Genomic DNA, 9,545 nt, shown 5'->3' with positions numbered 1-9,545 from the left:
CCATAGGTCCTGACCTAAGGTAATACAAAAAAGCCTATTTCACTTGGTTATTCAATTAACCTCCCTTATGGATTTAATAATTACACATTGACATGACGGAGACAAGACACTTTTCATTTTGGTTTTTGTAAATATTGAGCATAAATCATAAAACATAAAGTTTGTTTTAGACATTTAAAAACACAATATTTGTTCACAATAAACGTTTTGTCTTGTGTTACATTACATAAAGAAATGTGCATATCTACATGTAAATATCAACCTATAACAATATATGTAAATGGCAATTAGGCTATGTTAAAGTATATACAAACCATGTGTAATATTAGCTTACTTATATGTATATCTCTGAGAAATAATGTATAAGTAGTTCTATGTTTGCTGCTAAACTCAAATTAAGGTTTGCACAACAGGTTTTGAAAATCAATGATGATCAAAGCTTGAGTAAATGTGCTTTTTAACAAACAAAAGTTGATAGAAATACTGTAATAACCACATTTTGTATTGCAAAACAAACTGTGCAAAAACATTTACTTGAAATGTTGTATCATGGCATGCAAGTGTGAAACATACCTTTGATAATACTCCACGATTCTTCATGCACCTGAAACGAAATTCATATTACCTTTAATTCCATTGGATGAAGTCACATTTAATCAATCAATCAATCAATCAATCAATCAATCAATCAATCAATCAATCAATCAATCAATCAATCAATCAATCAATCAATGTTTATTTATATAGCCCAATATCACAAATGTTACATTTGTCTCAGTGGTCTTCACAGTGTGTACAGAATATCAGTATGACAATACGACACCCTCTGTCCTTAGACCCTCTGTCCTTAGACCCTCACATCGTACAAGGAAAAACTTCCGAAGAAAACCCACAGTTTAAAGGGAACATGGGAGAAACCTCAGGGAGAGCAACAGAGGAGGGATCCCTCTCCCAGGACGGACAGACGTGCAATAGATGCCGTGTGTAAATTGAAAAGATAATACATTTGCAACATAGGTAGTCCAAATGTTTGGAAATGCATGTGTCTATAATAAGAAGATGAATCCACGAGGATATCCATCCAGGACCGATGATCCAGGACCACAGCCACGACTCAAGATCCAGGGCTCGCGATCCAGGACACAGGACCGCAGGATCATCCATGACTCCGGATCCCGGCATATTTAGACACCAAAAAGAAAGAGATGTGGGGAAGCTGGGTTAATCGGAACATGAGAGTACACAGGTACAGACAGAGAGAAGGAAGAAGTAAGATGTCCCCCGACAAACTAAGCCTATATCAGCAAAACTAGGGGCTGAATCTAATCAGCCCTAACTATAAGCTTTATCAAAAAGGAAGGTCTTAAGCGCACTCTTAAAAACGGATAGGGTGTCTGCCGCCCGAACACAAACTGGAAGCTGATTCCACAAATGTGGAGCTTGATAAGAAAAGGCTCTGGTTCCCATTGTACTTTTAGAGACTCTAGGAACAACCAACAACCCTGCATTCTTGGAACGCAATGCCCTAGTAGGACAGTAGGGTATAATGAGTTCTTTAAGGTAAGATGACGCCTGCCCATTAAGGGCTTTGTAGGCGAGAAGAAGAATTTTAAATTCTATCCTGTGTTCTATAGGGAGCCAGTGTAAGGCTGCCAGAACAGGAGTAATGTGGTCCCTTTTCCTAACTCTGGTTAGTACACGAGCCGCAGCATTTTGAATCAGCTGAAGCGACTTGACTGACTTCTTGGTACTCCCTGATAATAAAGAGTTACAATAATCCAGCCTAGAAGTAACAAATGCATGGACTAGTTTCTCTGCATCGTTTTGAGGCAAGATATGCCTGATTTTTGCAAGTTACGTAGATGGAAGTAGGCGGTCCTTGAAATTGATTTTATGTGGGCGTTAAAGGATAAATCCTGATCAAATATAACACCAAGATTCCTTACAGTCTCACTGGAGGCCAAATTAATGCCATCCATAGTTAGTATATCTTTAGATAGTTTGTTTCGTAGATTCTTCGGGCCAAGTACAATAACTTCAGTTTTGGTCGTGTTTAACATCAAAAAGTTTAAGGTCATCCACGTTTTTAAGTCCTTAAGGCAGTCTTGAATTTTATTTAGATGATTAATTTCATCAGGCTTGATTGATAAATATAGTTGAGTATCATCCGCATAACAATGAAAGTTTACAGAATGATTCCTTATAATATTGCCTAACGGAAGCCTATATAATATGAACAAAATAGGTCCGAGCACTGAGCCCTGTGGCACTCCATGGCTAACTTTGGTTTGCGTGGAAGATTCATCATTAACACGTACAAACTGAGAGCGTTCAGATAGATAGGACCTAAACCAGCCTAAAGCAGTTCCCTGTATGCCAACTAAGTGCTCTAGTCTTTGCAATAGGATATCATGGTCGATAGTATCAAATGCAGCACTGAGATCGAGCAAAACAAGAATAGAGACAAGTCCCTTGTCTGAGGCTATTAGAATGTCATTTGTGACTTTAACCAGAGCTGTCTCTGTGCTATGATGTGTTCTAAAGCCAGACTGAAAATCTTCAAATAAATCATTGTTTTTTAAGTAATCACACAACTGTTTTGCGACCGCTTTCTCAAGAATTTTTGAGAGGAACGGAAGATTAGAAATAGGTCTATAGTTGGCTAAAACCTCTGGATCGAGGTTGTGCTTTTTAAGAAGCGGTTTTATCACTGCTACTTTGAATGATTGTGGAACATAGCCTGATAATAAAGACATATTCATAATATTTAATAAAGAAGTGCTAATTAATGGAAAAACTTCCTTCAACAGCTTAGTTGGAATTGGGTCTAACATGCACGTTGATGGTTTAGAAGAGAGAATCATTGAATGTAATTGTTCAAGGTTTATGGCTGAAAAGCATTCTAGTTTACTATCTAGTGCAGGGGTCTCCAACCTTTCTCCACCTGAGAGCTACTTTGAAAAAATTAAAGTGGCCAAGAGCTACTTGCATCGCATCGCTTACATTTATTCACATAGCACTCATCAGTTGAATTAAGCTACTTTTGTGTGAAATTGAAATACCTAAAGCTTATCTAAAATCTTAACTTCACATCAAGGTCCAAGAAAACAACAATTTCTCACATATTATTATGGCCCACATAGTAAATACATTGCCTTAATCACCACCTTGCAAGCATCTTATGGCACGTGTAAAATAAGTGCATTCACTCTTTTTTACAGTTAGTGAGATAACTGGTGCTGCATGGAGTCTACCATAGAGGTGTATGCTGGACCCACTCAGGTGCACTCTAATAGAGTCATTTACATGTTCATCAGTCGGTCTTGTTCTGTATTTAGATTTCATGACATGCAGAAAAAGCTGCTTCACAAAGGGATGTATACAGAACCAAATAAAGCAGACATGTTCAGTGCTTGGTGAATGTTCTTATAGTTTTCTGGGTCTACAAGGCTCCAGAAATGTTGAGAGTTTTGCTGAGACTTCAGCTGAACATTATTTTGGAGATTTATAACCTCCAACTCCACAGGATTGACACTGCAGTGCAGCCATCTTTTCTTCTTCTTCATATTGACATGAAATTATAAACCATGATTAATCAATTGTATAGGTCTAGCCTCCCTATATCTGTGTGTGACATTTTTCCATCCTCAAAAACAAAAAAATAATCCTTCTGCAGTCTAGCTGCAGCTTCAAGCAACGGTCTTCTGTTAAAAAAAGGACACTGAATGTCTTGAATGAGGCATCACACACATGACTTAAGGCTGCGGCCCCACGAGGACGAAAACGGCTAAACGCATAGGATTAACGCAAACGCAATCGCAAACGGCTTCCGTCCACATGCAATAATTATCTGGATAGTGTCTGCCCACACGAGACCGCTCCGTTTAGCTCCAACCGCTGGAGAAGCTGCAGTACATATGCCGAGCCTGTACGTGGCGCTGTAACTTCCTCCACAAAAGCAGCGAAGAAGCATGGTTGTCATGGTTGCCCTTCTGTTTATTCTCCGCGGTGGGGGCCGAGGGAACCGGGCAGAGTTTTTCGCCAGTCAGCGTGTATTAAAGTTGAAATCTTCCGGACACAATTATAAAAGTGCCGGTCAAAGGTCTTCTTTGTTATTTATTGAGCTTTAAAACAAATGAATAACGACTCTATATAATATAATGATAAAATACACGGAGCCTCTCTTTTTCCTCCCTCTCTTCAGACAGCGTCAGTGTCTGTCTCATGCAGCAGCTCATCCAGTAATCAGTGACCCGGCCGACAGTAAAAATAAACATTGTTATAACTAGTTTAGGGAGTTTGAGAGGTAATTAAAATAGCTAAGGGTGATGATCTGACTTGAAGTGTGTGTTTTGCTGCAGCGGGAGGAGCTGCAGGGGAGCAGAGCTGCGTGTCTCCGTCCTGTCAGATTAGACTTCACTCGCGAGAGAAAGATAAATAATTTGAATTCAGGGTGCAGTTTACTTTGACGCGGGGGTGAGCAGCAGAGGTGGGGAGAGGCGGGGCTATTGCCTCATCATTATTGCTGTAGATGTTGCACAAACAACTGTAGCATGGTCAATAGCGTCCGGAGCACGATAGCAACTCTGCGATCCGCCATTGTTGTTGTTGTTGGTGGCGAAACACTTCAGCACTGGCGCGGGGTAAGCGGAGGTGAGCAGAAGAGGTGGGGAGAGGCGGGGCTATTGCGCAATCACTATCAGTGATCTGAAAATGTCCGTATAGGGCGCACACATGGAGCCGTTTGACCCCCCAGAGAGCTGCGTATGCCTTTCTATCCACCTTGGGACCCGTTGTCGTTTCCTCAGCCTTAGGCTGCGGCCCCACGAGGACGAATTCGGTCGTTTGCGTTACTGTTTAGTGTCATATAGACCGTTCGGCCCCACAAGGACGACCGAATATGGCACTAAACGACTCATGGATTAAGTCCACAAAGCCCTGAAATGTTTGCCGAAATGAGATCTGCACCTTCCAAAGTAGGATGAATGCCGTCTCTCTTAATCAGACCAGGTTTTCCCCAGAAGGCTGTCCAGTTATTTACGAAGCCCACATTGTTTGCTGGGCACCACCAAGACAACCAGCGCTGAAATGATGACATGCGGCTATACATGTCATCATTGATCAGATTGGGGAGGGGACCAGAGAAGATTACGGTGTCCGACATTGTTTTAGCATAACTACACACCGACTCCACGTTAACTTTGGTGCATTCTGATTGGCGTAAACGAACATCATTACCACCGACGTGAATAACAATCCTACCGTATTTATGTTTATTTTTAGCCAGCAGTTTAAGATGCGCCTCAACGTCGCCCGCTCTGGCCCCAGGAATGCATGTGACTGTGGAGGCTTCGGTCTCTAAATTCACGTGTCTCATAACAGAGCTCCCAATAACCAGAGTTGGCTTCTCAGCGGGTGTCTCGCTGAGTGGGGAATATCTGTTAGATACGTGAACGGGTTGGTGGGGACCTGCGGGTTTCGCGTTATGCCCCTTCTGAACAGTCACCCAGTCTCCCTGCTGCTCGGGAGTTGCCGGGGGACGGCTAAGAGGAGCTACCTTTGGCCGGTCCGCACTGGCTAACATGGGCTTTACTGTAGCCGAGTTACTTTCTAAGATGCGGAGCCGGGCTTCTATGGCTATGATTCCCGCCTCCAACCTAACAACTATACTACATTTAACACATGTATCCTTACCAGTAAAGGAGGCCGGGAAGTAACCAAACATGAGACAGGAAGAGCAGGAAATAACACCCGAGGGTGGGGAAAGAGCCATGGCTAGCTATCAAGCTAAAGTAGCTACCGTTAGCAAACCCGAAAAGAGTGTAGGCAACTGTGGAGTTACAGTCGCTAAGAGAAGGAGAGTTGTGAGTGCTTAAGCTGTAGTAACGTGTGATTACAACGTCAGGCAGTTGCCGTGATCAAGAGTTTTAAAACGATCGATTAAGTTAAGTTAATAAGCTATCAGCAACAGAACAGGCACACGGGATACCCGGAGATGACAACAACAACAACCGGAAGTTACAACATGCTCACCGCAATAGGTTCCTTTAACAAACACATAACTTTCAAATCAAACATTAAAATCTTATAAGTTGCTAAACAAACACTTGCATTACAACAAATGCATTTAATAAAAGACGGACTTTTATTAATCTCTCGTGGGGAAATTGTTTCTCTGCATTTGACCCATCCTAATTTTAGGAGCAGTGTGCTGCCATTTTGAACAGCGCCCGGGGAGCAGTGTAGGGAATGGTGCCTTGCTCAGGGACACCTCGGTAGCACTTGGTCTTGCCGGAACTTGAACTGGTGACCTTCCAGTTGCCAGGCCAACTCCCTAAGGACTTCGCCACCACCGCCGCCCATTTATCATGCACATTTGTTACACCGCGTGTTTCAAACATGTGATCTTTCTCGTTTAAAAGTTAAACAAGTGAGCATGAGGTTTCCGTAGCAAGTAATTACTGGTGATATAATAAATAAGTTGTTCAAGTATAATTGCTATATTTTCTTTCTTAATATTAAAATGACCATTTTAATACCACTACATTTCCATACTACAAAAATCAATGCGAACCACAGAAAACCAACATCAGCCGTTAGCTGTTAGCACTCAGAGCCACAGCTCCTCATATCTGTTCAGAAACTAGACAAAAGTTAAACAAGTACAAACCACAGACTGTCTGTGTCATGGCGAATACAGTCGCTGCTTTATTAATGTCTGTATAGGCCGTTGTTGTGAGTGTGGACGGTCGGAGCACACACGGCGTTAGCTTAGCTTACTCCATTAAGAAACACGCATTTTAAAAAGGTGTTTGGCCTGCCGTCTTGTTGCAGACTTGTCTAAGCATTAATTCATGGTTTTTACTAACCGGTATCAGTATGTTGTTACTTCGGCATCATTTTGAAACGTGTATTACAATTAAATCACGGTAAAATATGTTCATTTTGTTGTAGCCCCTTGCCAGCGATTCTCTCACTAGTTTAGTTGGAATGCTGTTAACAGCATTCCAACTAACCAACCAACTGTTATTCTACGGACAACATTTTATTATTCCGCCGACTTATTTGGCCCTCTTCTTCTCCCGCATTGAACATCGCAGAAACTCCGTTCAGACATCAAAACGTTCAGCTCGGTCGGGAATCGATGGCTATTACTTTTCTCATTCATAACTTTCATAATTCCAGAGATACATCCCATAATACATCACATTTTTAACATTGGAGGAAATCTTCAGACTTCAACAAATCTTCATGCGACTTCAACTGCTAACTGTTCATTCATACTTTCACTCAGAAACCTCATTCCAACTTTAGAATGTTACAAATCATTCTGATATTATTCGTGTGAAACAACTTTTAAATCTGATTCTTACTTTTAGAGATATTAACATTTGTTCAAACCTTGTTTTAGAGGTTTTCTTCACATTTTAACATTAACTAGAGTGCGTGATGTCACAGCTAGAGGGTGAGAAATCTTGAAATTTGCCTTCATATATTTTTTTAAAACTGCCATAATTCCCAAACCCTACATTCCTGGGACATAATTCTTCATGATAAACTTAGGAAAACATCTCGTAGCTTGAAAAATGACAAATAACTAAGCAAAAAATAATTCAACAAAATGCCTCTTGAGGACATGAAGTGACAAAAACGTTCAAAATTCCTCCATTGAAGCCCATTGTCATTTCAGGCTGATATTTCCTCACGGTAGCAGCTGCACACCTTTAGTTAAACTGCCAAAAAGGCTACATTATTAACCCGAAAGTACACAAAAATTACACTTCAGATACTCAACTTCCTTGACATGCACATGTAAGAGGTTCATCTCTCATTCAGAACAATGGAACCCTGTGATCTCTACAGAGCTCGTTAGCTCAACTATAAACACCTGTGTCATGGAACACGATGATGTCATCACTCCAACTGACATGCTCAGAGCAGCAGACTTCAGATAGCAGACTCCAACAGTCCAGCCTTGAGATTTGGAGCAGTTTCACTGCCGTTGCCATGGCAACACAATGCTCGCCTTGAAACACGGTTTTCTCATAGCTTCAGTGAAAATACTCCAAACAGCCCAGAACTTCACAGGTTTGATAACGATGCAGCCATCAATGCATCTAAGCGTAGTATGGGGTGTCATCAAATGTCGTTGCCATGGCGACAGACCACTCGCCATGAAACACGATGAGGCTGTAAGTCCAATCGACACGGTCCAATCGTCCCCCAATCTTCACTTGTATATCACCGGACCATGCCTCAACAGCTCTACGCCAAATCTGAGATCTCACCATATGCCGTTTCCATGGAAACGCTTCCCTCGCCATGAAACACGATGAGGCTGTAAGTCCAATCGACACGGTCCAATCGTCCCCCAATCTTCACTTGTATATCACCGGTCCATGCCTCAACAGCTCTACGACAAATCTGAGATCTCACCATATGCCGTTTCCATGGAAACGCATCCCTCGCCATAAAACATGATGTCGCTATAACTCCTATGAAAATGTTTCAAAATTGCTCAAACTTGACATTTGTGCTAACAGTCCAGCTGTGAAGACATCTATGGGACAGTTTTGAGATTTCTTCAAATGCCTTTGCCATGGCAACCCAATGCTCGCCATGAAACACGCTTTTCTCATAACTTCAGTGAAACTGCTCCAAACGCCCCAAAACTTCACAGGTTTGGTAACAATGCAGCCATCAACGCATCTAAGCGTATTATGGGGTGTCATCAAATGCCGTTGCCATGGTGACAGATCATTCGCCATCAAGTTAGTTCAAAAGTTTGCAATTCAAATATTCTGCTGCTTTTCCAAGCCTTTTTACTTTCTTTTCTTCTCTCATCACACATTCAAGCCCCCTGTGTTCATGTATAATTTCAATCTAAATTCTTCACTATCTTCTTACACATTACATTTTAGCATAGCAGTTTAGCGTCAGCTTTTCAGCATAAAGCATTCCCACTAGCAATTTCTTCAGGAATTGCATTCTCTAGTTTAGCATATTCCGCCTGTTTGCTGGCCCGCTTGTTGACCCCGATAGAACCAAGATTTTGTCGGGCCAGAAAAAAGGAGAAAAAGTACCCCCGGGCCGGAACTAGGCATAGTGTTAACGCAACCAAAAACGGGCCCAGCACGACACGGCACGCTTAAACCGCGGAGGAGGAACTGCGCCATAACTGTTAGCGCTGCCATTTTAGTGACTGAATCCCTAATGCTAACGTTAGCTACATTTGAAAAGTTGGTTTAGCCTATATGCTACTTAGCAATGCACACGCAAATAGTGCCTCAGTGAATTTGGTATAACAGTCAAGACAAACATTATTGTCACATAGTACCAACCTTTTTTCTCCTTGCAATGCTTTTAGTCGAGACAAAGACAACACAGACTGACTGAATCCCTAATGCTAACGTTAGCTACATTTGAAAAGTTAGTTTAGCCATGCACATCCAGTAAAGTTGGCATGTTTGGTAACTTAGAGTATACAAAACGATGTTCAACTGCAACAGCAACGTAATTTAAAAAATGTGTATTAATTAACAATA

Source organism: Pseudochaenichthys georgianus, chromosome 9 (assembly GCF_902827115.2).
Source record: "Pseudochaenichthys georgianus chromosome 9, fPseGeo1.2, whole genome shotgun sequence".
In the NCBI taxonomy this organism is placed as follows: domain Eukaryota; kingdom Metazoa; phylum Chordata; class Actinopteri; order Perciformes; family Channichthyidae; genus Pseudochaenichthys; species Pseudochaenichthys georgianus.
The sequence above is the reverse complement of the archived record's forward strand: the minus strand, read 5'-3'. Positions refer to the sequence as shown.